This window comes from Phyllobates terribilis, unplaced genomic scaffold (genome assembly GCF_046119375.1).
Source record: "Phyllobates terribilis strain yellow unplaced genomic scaffold, ASM4611937v1 Scaffold_1__5_contigs__length_1240528914, whole genome shotgun sequence".
Classification (NCBI taxonomy): domain Eukaryota; kingdom Metazoa; phylum Chordata; class Amphibia; order Anura; family Dendrobatidae; genus Phyllobates; species Phyllobates terribilis.
Genome location: NW_027362761.1, coordinates 701,792,282 through 701,802,902, shown reverse-complemented (window position 1 = coordinate 701,802,902; position 10,621 = coordinate 701,792,282).

Sequence of the window (10,621 nt, the reverse complement as noted above, 5' to 3'; positions counted from 1 at the left end):
TGTGACTCTACTCAAGACACTCCCACCGTCCACACTTATAGAAATTTACGCGCCGTTAACACCCAGAAATTTATAAAAAGGTTGCAATCATCATTGGCCCCAATCTCCTCCCTCTCATGTCCCGACTCTGCATTGAAGCATTATAACAAAATAATGCTATGCGCCCTGGATGAAACCGCACCTCCTACACAAAGAAAAATTCGGCATAGACGGCGACAACCCTGGCACATGCCTCAAACACGTCTTCTCCAGAGGTACTCCAGGTGCGCTGAACGGCTGTGGAGAAAATCAAATCTGCCCGAAGATTTCCTCCACTATAAATTTATGCTGAAAACATATAACTCTGCCCTTCACCTCTCCAAACAAACCTACTTTAGCAACCTCATAATCTCACTTTCCAATATTCCTAAACGACTCTTTGACACGTTTCTGTGGCACCCCAGGGGTCTGGTTTCCACAGTAACGGCAATGTTATGTCTGAGAGCAGGTGGGAGGTCTCTTGGTCAGGGATCCTGTGCATGCCACACCTCCTGCCCAGTCCTGGGAGGGGAAGAACTTCCCCTAGATAAACCTAGGGCTGAGGCAGGGTTAGTGAGTAGAGAAGAAGTAGAGACAGAGAAGCAGATATAGGAAAAGAACATCAGGAGCTCTGTGGGAGCAGTGCTACAAGGAGTCAGGGGCTGGCAGCTGCAGAGCTCGCCCTGACTGAGAAGTCATCACCGGACCCGGAGTCCGAGGCTGTGGGGACTAACTCCTATCCAGCAGCAGAAACCGACCGGCAGGGGATTGCAGGTCCTCTGGCCCAGAAACCCGAAGGCACGGTCACACGCGTGGGACCAGCACCACCGTCGTGGAGCGGAAGCTACTAGAAGGCCCCGAGTCACCGGCCATACGGGTGAGCACCACACGGTACACTCAGGGACGTGGGCTGCTTATACCCGCCTCTAGCAAGGTAGCCAGAAGAGTATCGTTAGTTTGGGAGGCCTACAACTCCGCCTGGCCAGGGGAGATCCCATCTGCTCAAGGACTGACCAGGCCCCAATCGCTAGCCAGTACTCCGGGAGGGTCTATCTTTGTCACCAGTAAAGACCCTGAACTACACCGTACCGTCTCCGAGTGGTTCCTGCTACCCCCATCATCCACGTCGGCTGCCCTGAGGCCATACCCCTCCCGTTGGGGGTTATACTATCACGCTGCACAATCCTACCACCGGCCTCAGTGGTCTGCCCTGCAGCAGCAGCTCCTTAGCTGTACTCAACGGGTGGCGTAGTCGTCCAACATCTACCGCTAATACAGCGCCACTTAGTCTGACTCCCTGGGCACGGACCGGGTCACCGCCACGAGACTACAACCCTCAACAGATCCGGCTCCGGGTAAGCTCCCGCGTGTGCAACGCTGCGCGACACAGGCCCAGGGGCGCGTCAACTTTTGGTGTAGTCGGCAGGATCTCGTGCCCGCAACCACCGGGTACTGCGTGCCTGAAAAAGACTGTTCAAACTTACCTGTGGTGAAGATTCCCGCCATCCGGCGCCATCTTCCGCTTTCTTCCCGCCATCGGTGGAGTTTTCCCGCCATCCGGCGCCATCTTCGGCCTTCTTCCCGCCATCCGTGGAGTTTTCCCGCCATTGGACGCCATCTTGAGGACGCCGCGCGGGAAGAAGAGGGGCGTGGACTCCGAAAGCGCGCGAGAACTGAAGCCCCGCCTCACGTCCGGACGCTGCGTAAGGTCCTGGAAGGAGCCCAGCAGACGCCGACGTCACAGGAGCGCGACGGAAGGTCCTCAACCCTGACGATCCACTGCGGAGCCGCGGCCTACGGAAGAGGATCATCGCAAGGTAGGCCACGGTCCACTAGGGGGGAGAAGGATGTCGGATACGGAGGAGAGCTTCACCGCTCCAACCCCAGCCAGCGCCACCGCTGTTGCGGTCATGCCTTTCACCATGCCCTATATCCCGGGGGCAGCCTGGCTACCCCAGTACTCAGGGGAGTCACATACCCTGCAGGACTTTAGAGAAAAGCTGGATAGCCTCTTCCAGGTGTACCCCCTTACAGAAGAGCAAAAAGTGAGCATCCTGGTGGCCCAATTAACCGGGGCAGCCCAAAGGGAGGTAAAGTCCTGGCCACCTGGGGGGAGGACTGTCGCAGGGATACTAACCCGGCTGAGGGACACCTTTGATACCCGCACCTCAGCCGAGATCAAGCTTAGATTCTACGGGTGCAAACAGCGGGCACATGAGAGTATAAGGGACTATGCCCTGAACCTACAAGAGGCCCTGAGAGCCATTAAGCAGACCGACCCTGACGGCGTGGGAGACGAGGACAGGCTGTTGACTGAACAATTTATAGAGGGTTTATATTGCAATGCCCACCGAACCCAGTTGCGGGCAATGGCCTTACAGGACCCTCATCTGGGATTTGCACAGTTCAAGGACAGAGCCATCCGGGTGCTCCGAGAACCGGCACCAGGTGGCGTTGTGACCCACAGACGCCCCACTACCACTTACCACCAGGAGGCGGCGCCCTTGTCGGCAGGGCCTGTGGGAGCTGATGCGCAGGCTTTGAACAATGACTCGGCTCCAGACCTGCACCATCAGGTCCAAGAGCTAGCTAAAAGCGTTGCTGCGCTAACCCGAACTGTGCAGTCTTTACAGGTTTCCACTCCAGGGAAGATCCAGCTGGCATCCGGACCGGAGGACATCCCGTGGCGTCGACCAAGGAGGACCCCACCGGCCAGAGGAAGACCCAGCGACCGATACAACGAGGACGGACGACCCATCTGCCGCCGCTGCAATCAACCCGGACATATGGCAAGGTACTGTCCTTTAAACTGGCACAACCTAGGGTAGAGGGCCAACCCCTAGGAAAAAGATCATCAGGCCCATCGAACTGGCGCGACAAATATGTGGGAGGACGTCCAGTCTTGCCTGTGGTACTGGATGGCATCCCTATGAGTGCCCTACTGGACACCGGGTCACAGGTCACCACCATCCCGTACGTGCTCTTCAAGCAGTACTGGAATGACTCGGATATCACCCGCTACCCTGACGACGACTTGAGTATCATCGCCAGCAATGGTCAGCCCGTGCCACAGATTGGATTTAAACAGGTGACCATTAAAATCGGTAGAGTCGAACTGGCAGCACAGGGACTGATCATTGTAGACATTGACAAACACGAGAGTCACCCAAAGATAACTCTAGGAACTAATGTAATTGAAAATTGTCTTGCAGAGGTGATTTTCCTTTTACAGCAGGTTGCCAAGAACGCCAGCTCCGGCCAGCAGCGAGTGCTCCAGAAAGAGATCCGGGCACTGATGCGACGGCAACAGCTAGAACTCTCCGGTGGTGAGATTGGTAGCGTAAGAATGTGTGACCCTTTCCCTATTGCCATGCCCCCAAAAAGTGAAATGATGATTTGGTGCCGGGCAGCTATTGGTCTGAGAGGTAGAGATTACCAGGCAATGGTAGAACCAGTTTACTCAGACAGTAGGCCCACCATTTTGACAGCACGGGGGGTGGTCAATGTACGCCATGGGAGGGTGCCCGTTCGCATAATATCGGGAAGAGGGAAGTGTACCTGCCCCGGTATGCCACGCTAGCCAAATTGTATACCATCAATCAAGATTCCATACAGTCCGTAGAACCTTTGCCTCCATCTTCCCCGGAGGAAGGTAACGGCTCTAAGAAAACAATGGAGGACTGGTGTCAGCAACTACATTTGGGTACTGACTCCACTCCCTCACACCAGAAACAGGGAGTCTATCGGGTGGTTCAAGAGTACGAGAGAGTGTTTAGTAAACACCTGTTAGACTTCGGGCGAGTCAAGGGGGTAGAACACCACATCCCCACGGGAGACCATCCTCCCATAAAAGAGAGGTATCGACCGGTACCCCCTGCACACTACCAACACGCCAAGGGGATGCTTAGAGACATGAAGGAGGCTGGGGTGATCAGGGATAGCTGTAGCCCCTGGGCAGCTCCACTAGTCTTAGTTAAAAAGAAAGACAACACCATGAGGATGTGTGTAGATTACCGGAAAATCAACCGTATCACACACAAGGATGCGTACCCCTTACCAAGGATAGAGGAGTCTTTGGCTGCTTTAAGATCTGCTAACTTCTTCTCTACCTTGGATCTCATTAGCGGGTACTGGCAGGTTCCTGTAGCAGAGGCGGACCGGGAGAAGACCGCATTCACCACCCCGATGGGACTTAGCGAGTTTACCTGCATGCCGTTCGGACTCTGCAACGCACCAGGAACCTTCCAACGATTAATGGAGTGCTGTCTGGGCCACAGAAACTTCGAGACGGTCCTGTTGTACCTGGACGATGTCATCGTATATTCCAAGACGTATGAGGACCACCTGAAACACCTGGCGGAAGTGTTCGAAGCTCTGGCAAGCTACGGCCTAAAGGTGAAACCCTCCAAGTGTCACCTCCTGAAACCAAAGGTGCAGTACCTGGGACACGTGGTGAGCGCTGATGGGGTGGCTCCCGACCCTGATAAGATCACCGCAATTAAGGAATGGCCAAGTCCCTCCAGTGTAAAGGAAGTGCGGCAGTTCCTCGGGTTGGTAGGCTATTACCGCAGATTCATCCCCGGTTTCACCAAAAAGGCAGCTCCTATGCAGGACCTCCTGATAGGCCAGTCCCGGAAGGCCAAGAACCAGAAGCCACCCTTCAGATGGGAGAAGTTAGAAGAAGAGTCCTTCCGCCAGCTGAAGATGGCCCTCACGGGGGATGAAATCCTGGCGTACCCTGATTACAGCCAGCCCTTTATCCTCTACACCGACGCAAGTAACATCGGGCTAGGAGCCGTGCTGTCCCAGATCCAGCAGGGGAAAGAACGAGTAATCGCTTACGCCAGCCGAAAACTGCGACCCACCGAGAGAAACCCTGAGAATTACAGCTCATTTAAGCTAGAGTTCCTGGCAGTGGTGTGGGCAGTCACCGAACGCTTTAAGCACTACCTCGCTTCCTCCCGGTTCACCGTGTACACAGATAACAACCCGTTGACACACCTGGACACAGCAAGACTCGGTGCCCTAGAGCAGAGATGGATGGCCCGTCTGTCCAACTACGAGTTCACAATCAAATACCGGGCAGGACGCTCCAATACCAACGCGGACGCCCTGTCCAGGATGCCAAACCTACCGGACGTAGGAGAAGATCCAGAGGGACTGGAAGAAGTCGAACTCCCCGCGTTCCACCGTCATGGGACTATCCAGTATTCCCACCGGGTAAGGAGTAAGCAAGCCGCTACGTTTAACCCCTTGCCTCACTACAACTGGGCGGAAACGCAAGACAGTGACCCTGCCGTCCGACTGGTGAAGGAGATGCTGACTCGGCCAGAGGCTCGCCTTGACCCAGACGCTCCGGAGGAAGCCAAGCAACTGTGGGCTGAGAAGAGTCGACTGTTCCTTTATAAGGGGAAGTTGTGCCGCCGAATGGTTAACTCCCGGACGCATGAACTAATCTGACAAGTAGTGGTGCCACGAAGAGACGCAGCCATGGTGATGGAGGCATACCACGACGGGGCTGGACACTTCGGATGGAAGAAGCTGGAGTTCCTGCTGCGCGGGCGGTTCCACTGGGTAGGCATGAGGGGAACCATCGAGAGGTGGTGCAGAGACTGTGGCCCGTGCAACCTAAGAAGGAAGGACCGTGCCAGCCAGAAGATTCCCCTGCAGTCCATCGTCACCCGGCAGCCGTTGGAACTGGTAGCCTTGGATCATGTAAAACTGACCCCAAGCAGAAGTGGCTACGTCTACGCGTTAACCATCGTGGATCATTACTCCCGGTTCTTGGTTGTCGTCCCCGTCAAGGACTTAACGGCTCAAACAGCAGCTAGAGCCTTCCAGCAGCACTTCTGCCGTCCGCACGGGTACCCGGACCAAGTGCTGACGGACCAGGGACCTGCCTTTGAAGCGGAGGTCTTCCAGGAATTCTGCAATCTATATGGCTGCCGGAAGATAAGGACGACACCCTATCATCCGCAAACTAATGGACTTTGTGAGAAAATGGACCAGGTGGTAATGGATCTTCTGAAAACGTTGCCCCTGGAAGAACGCAGTCTGTGGCCTGAGAAGCTGCCCGATCTGGTGGACCTATACAACCACATCCCGGTAGGTTCCACCAACTGTACCCCGGCTTACCTAATGAGGGCGAGACCTGGTAAGTTACCTGTTGACCTGGAAATGGGAGTCCTGACACCCGATGACACTTCACCAGAAGCAGATTGGGACACAGAGAGGCAGCAGCAGTACCGGAAAGTACAGGAGAGCGTGGAGCGAAGTCTCTGTCAAGCTAGGGAAAGACAAGAGAAAACTTACAACCAGTATGCTCCCGCTGTTCCCCTGGTACCCGGAGAGCAGGTCTTGAAGAGGAAAAGACGGCTCCACAAGTTGGACGACCAGTGGGAGAAGGACCCGTACATCGTACTGCCCTCAAGCCACGACAACCCAAAGGTCTGTACCATCAGTAAAGACGGAGGGGAAACCACAACCATTGTATCCCGGGATCACCTGAAGAAGTGTCCCGAACAGCTACGGAACCCTGAAGAGGAACAAGAAGACCCTCGACCCGTAGAGGAAAGGGAAGACATGGTTAGTACTGTGCTCGGAGACTTCCCTCGGTCTTGGACTCAAGTCAATGGCGCAGTTGTGGTACCCGTACTCACCTTCCTCCAACCAGCATCCCAAGCACCTACGGAGCAACAGGTAGAGCTGGAAGAACAGCCGGTCCAGGAGGCAGAAGACCCCACACCAGCAGACCAGGGGGATCAACCCTCTGCTTATAGTGAGCCTGCCGTACCCCTAGTGAGTCAAAGAGCCGGTAGACAGCTGCCCAGTTTACCCTTGACAGCTCCTACACCCTGTAGTTCAGGGCTAGACAGTCAGCTCCGTAGGTCCACTAGGGCCACTAGAGGCCAGTTACCCGCACGTTGGAGGATTTGAAGTGTATAAATTGTTTTATTTGTGGTTACCTGTTTTTCTTGTTGCTTGTGTATAATTATGTGTTTCTAGTTATTTATAGGAGTCCTTGGTGGATTTACCGGGAATCCTTTGTGTATAGTTGGAGCGTAACCCAGGACGGACTAAAGACTGTTAAGGACTCGGGGCAGGACAGACCCCTACCTGGTTACGTCTCCCTGTTTTGGTGAAATGGACACCTTGCTTTTCTTCAAAGACTGCACCCGGTTGCGGACACGCCGTAACCATCTTTATGTGTTTTTCTTATTGTATTATTATTGTTTATACCTTGTTATGTTTTTCTAAAAATATGTTTAGTCCCGGAGTACTAAATTTCACTAGGGGGGAATGTGGCACCCCAGGGGTCTGGTTTCCACAGTAACGGCAATGTTATGTCTGAGAGCAGGTGGGAGGTCTCTTGGTCAGGGATCCTGTGCATGCCACACCTCCTGCCCAGTCCTGGGAGGGGAAGAACTTCCCCTAGATAAACCTAGGGCTGAGGCAGGGTTAGTGAGTAGAGAAGAAGTAGAGACAGAGAAGCAGATATAGGAAAAGAACATCAGGAGCTCTGTGGGAGCAGTGCTACAAGGAGTCAGGGGCTGGCAGCTGCAGAGCTCGCCCTGACTGAGAAGTCATCACCGGACCCGGAGTCCGAGGCTGTGGGGACTAACTCCTATCCAGCAGCAGAAACCGACCGGCAGGGGATTGCAGGTCCTCTGGCCCAGAAACCCGAAGGCACGGTCACACGCGTGGGACCAGCACCGCCGTCGTGGAGCGGAAGCTACTAGAAGGCCCCGAGTCACCGGCCATACGGGTGAGCACCACACGGTACACTCAGGGACGTGGGCTACTTATACCCGCCTCTAGCAAGGTAGCCAGAAGAGTATCGTTAGTTTGGGAGGCCTACAACTCCGCCTGGCCAGGGGAGATCCCATCTGCTCAAGGACTGACCAGGCCCCAATCGCTAGCCAGTACTCCGGGAGGGTCTATCTTTGTCACCAGTAAAGACCCTGAACTACACCGTACCGTCTCCGAGTGGTTCCTGCTACCCCCATCATCCACGTCGGCTGCCCTGAGGCCATACCCCTCCCGTTGGGGGTTATACTATCACGCTGCACAATCCTACCACCGGCCTCAGCGGTCTGCCCTGCAGCAGCAGCTCCTTAGCTGTACTCAACGGGTGGCGTAGTCGTCCAACATCTACCGCTAATACAGCGCCACTTAGTCTGACTCCCTGGGCACGGACCGGGTCACCGCCACGAGACTACAACCCTCAACAGATCCGGCTCCGGGTAAGCTCCCGCGTGTGCAACGCTGCGCGACACAGGCCCAGGGGCGCGTCATTTCATTCTCTCCTCAATCAAACAACACAGGCCCCGACCACCGACCTCAGCGCTGACGATCTGGCCAATTATTTCAAAGAAAAAATTGACCATATCCGACAAGAAATTTTCTCCCAATACCCAAATGTTATGCATGCTCTCCCCCGCCACATTGTATCTTGCTCATTTTCTGACTTCGAACCAGTCACGGAAGATGAAGTGATCAGGCTCCTTGCATCTTCTCGCCCTACCACCTGCACCAGTGACCCTATTCCCTCACATCTCCTTCAGTCCCTTGCTCCAGCTGTCACCACTCACCTAACTAAAATTTTCAACCTTTCCCTCTCATCTGGTATCTTTCCCTCTTCTTTTAAACACGCCAGCATACAACCATTACTTAAACAACCATCCCTCGACCAGAACTGCACGGCCAACTACAGACCTGTTTCCAATCTTCCCTTTATCTCTAAACTCCTGGAACGCCTGGTCCATTCCCGTCTAATCCGCTATCTCTCAGACAACTCTCTTCTTGACCCTTTACAATCTGGTTTCCGCTCTTTACATTCTACTGAAACTGCCCTCACTAAAGTCTCTAATGATTTACTAAAAGCTAAATCTAATGGTCACTACTCCCTGCTGATTCTCCTGGATCTCTCTGCAGCATTCGACACTGTGGATCACCAGCTCCTCCTCACTATGCTCCGCACTATTGGCCTCAAGGACACTGTTCTCTCCTGGTTCTCCTCTTATCTCTCTGACCGCTCCTTCTCTGTGTCTTTTGCTGGCTCCTCCTCCTCCCTAATTCCTCTTACTGTCGGGGTTCCTCAAGGATCAGTCCTAGGCCCCCTTCTTTTCTCCTTATACACCGCTCCTATTGGACAAACAATCAGTAGATTCGGTTTTCAGTACCATCTCTATGCTGATGACACCCAATTATACACCTCTGCTCCGGACATCACCCCTGCATTACTACAAAAGACCAGTGATTGTCTTTCTGCTGTGTCTAACATCATGTCCTCCCTCTGCCTAAAACTGAATCTGTCAAAAACTGAACTACTCGTCTTTCCTCCCTCCACTAACCTACCTGTGCCCAATATTGCCATTTCCGTTTGTGGCTCAACCATTACTCCCCAGCAACAAGCCCGCTGTCTTGGGGTCATTTTTGATTCAGATCTTTCTTTCACTCCTCACATCAAATCACTCGCTCGTTCATGTCATTTACACCTCAAAAACATCTCAAGAATCAGGACTTTTCTCACCTTTGACTCAGCAAAAACTCTTACTGTAGCTCTTATTCATTCTCGTCTTGACTATTGCAACGCTCTACTAATCGGTCTCCCTCTTACTAAACTCTCCCCTCTCCAATCCGTCCTGAACGCAGCAGCCAGGATCATATTCCTCGCCAACCGCTACTCCGATGCCTCTTCCCTGTGCCAGTCATTGCATTGGTTACCCATCCAATATAGAATTCCATTTAAACTTATCACGCTTACCCACAAAGCGCTCCATGCTTCAGTACCCCCCTACATCTCCTCCCTTGTCTCAGTCTACCACCCTACACGTGCCCTCCGTTCTGCAAATGACTTAAAACTAAAATCCTCCATAATCCGAACTTCCCACTCCCGTCTCCAAGATTTCTCGCGTGCTGCGCCAATTCTTTGGAATGCACTACCCAGGACAGTTCGATTAATTCCCAATACCCACAGTTTCAAGCGGACCCTAAAAACCCATTTCTTTAGACTGGCGTATCGCCTAAACACACTCTGTCCGTCCCAGTTTTCCCCCATATTAAAATCTAATTCAACTTCGGGTTCATACCAACCATGCACATAATAGCCTCTGTCAGGACTGCACACATACTGGCTGACGACCAGTCCATGTATTATTATTTATCCTATTCAGTATATCAAGGCTGCATTATACATTATACAATATATGTACATTCTACCTTTTGTGTCTCCCCCACTTCCTCATAGACTGTAAGCTCGCGAGCAGGGCCCTCACTCCTTTCGATATGAGATATGCTTATTCTGTATTGTCTGTATATGTCCCCCCTAAAATTTGTAAAGTGCTGCGGAATATGTTGGCGCTATAAAAATAAAAACTTATTATTATATTATTATTATATTATGTTGAGGGGCCCCACTATGAAGTTTTGCCCCGGGGCCCCGAAGTTTATAGTCACGGCACTGTCTTGAAAGAGCTTTTTGGACTCAGAACCTCTCCCTATACCCTGCTTTCACTCTCCTTATGCTCATACAACCCTGTGTCCGCATGTAATGTGCGCAAGATGGCGCCGGCAGGGCATAAATATCCCCCTATGACGCTGT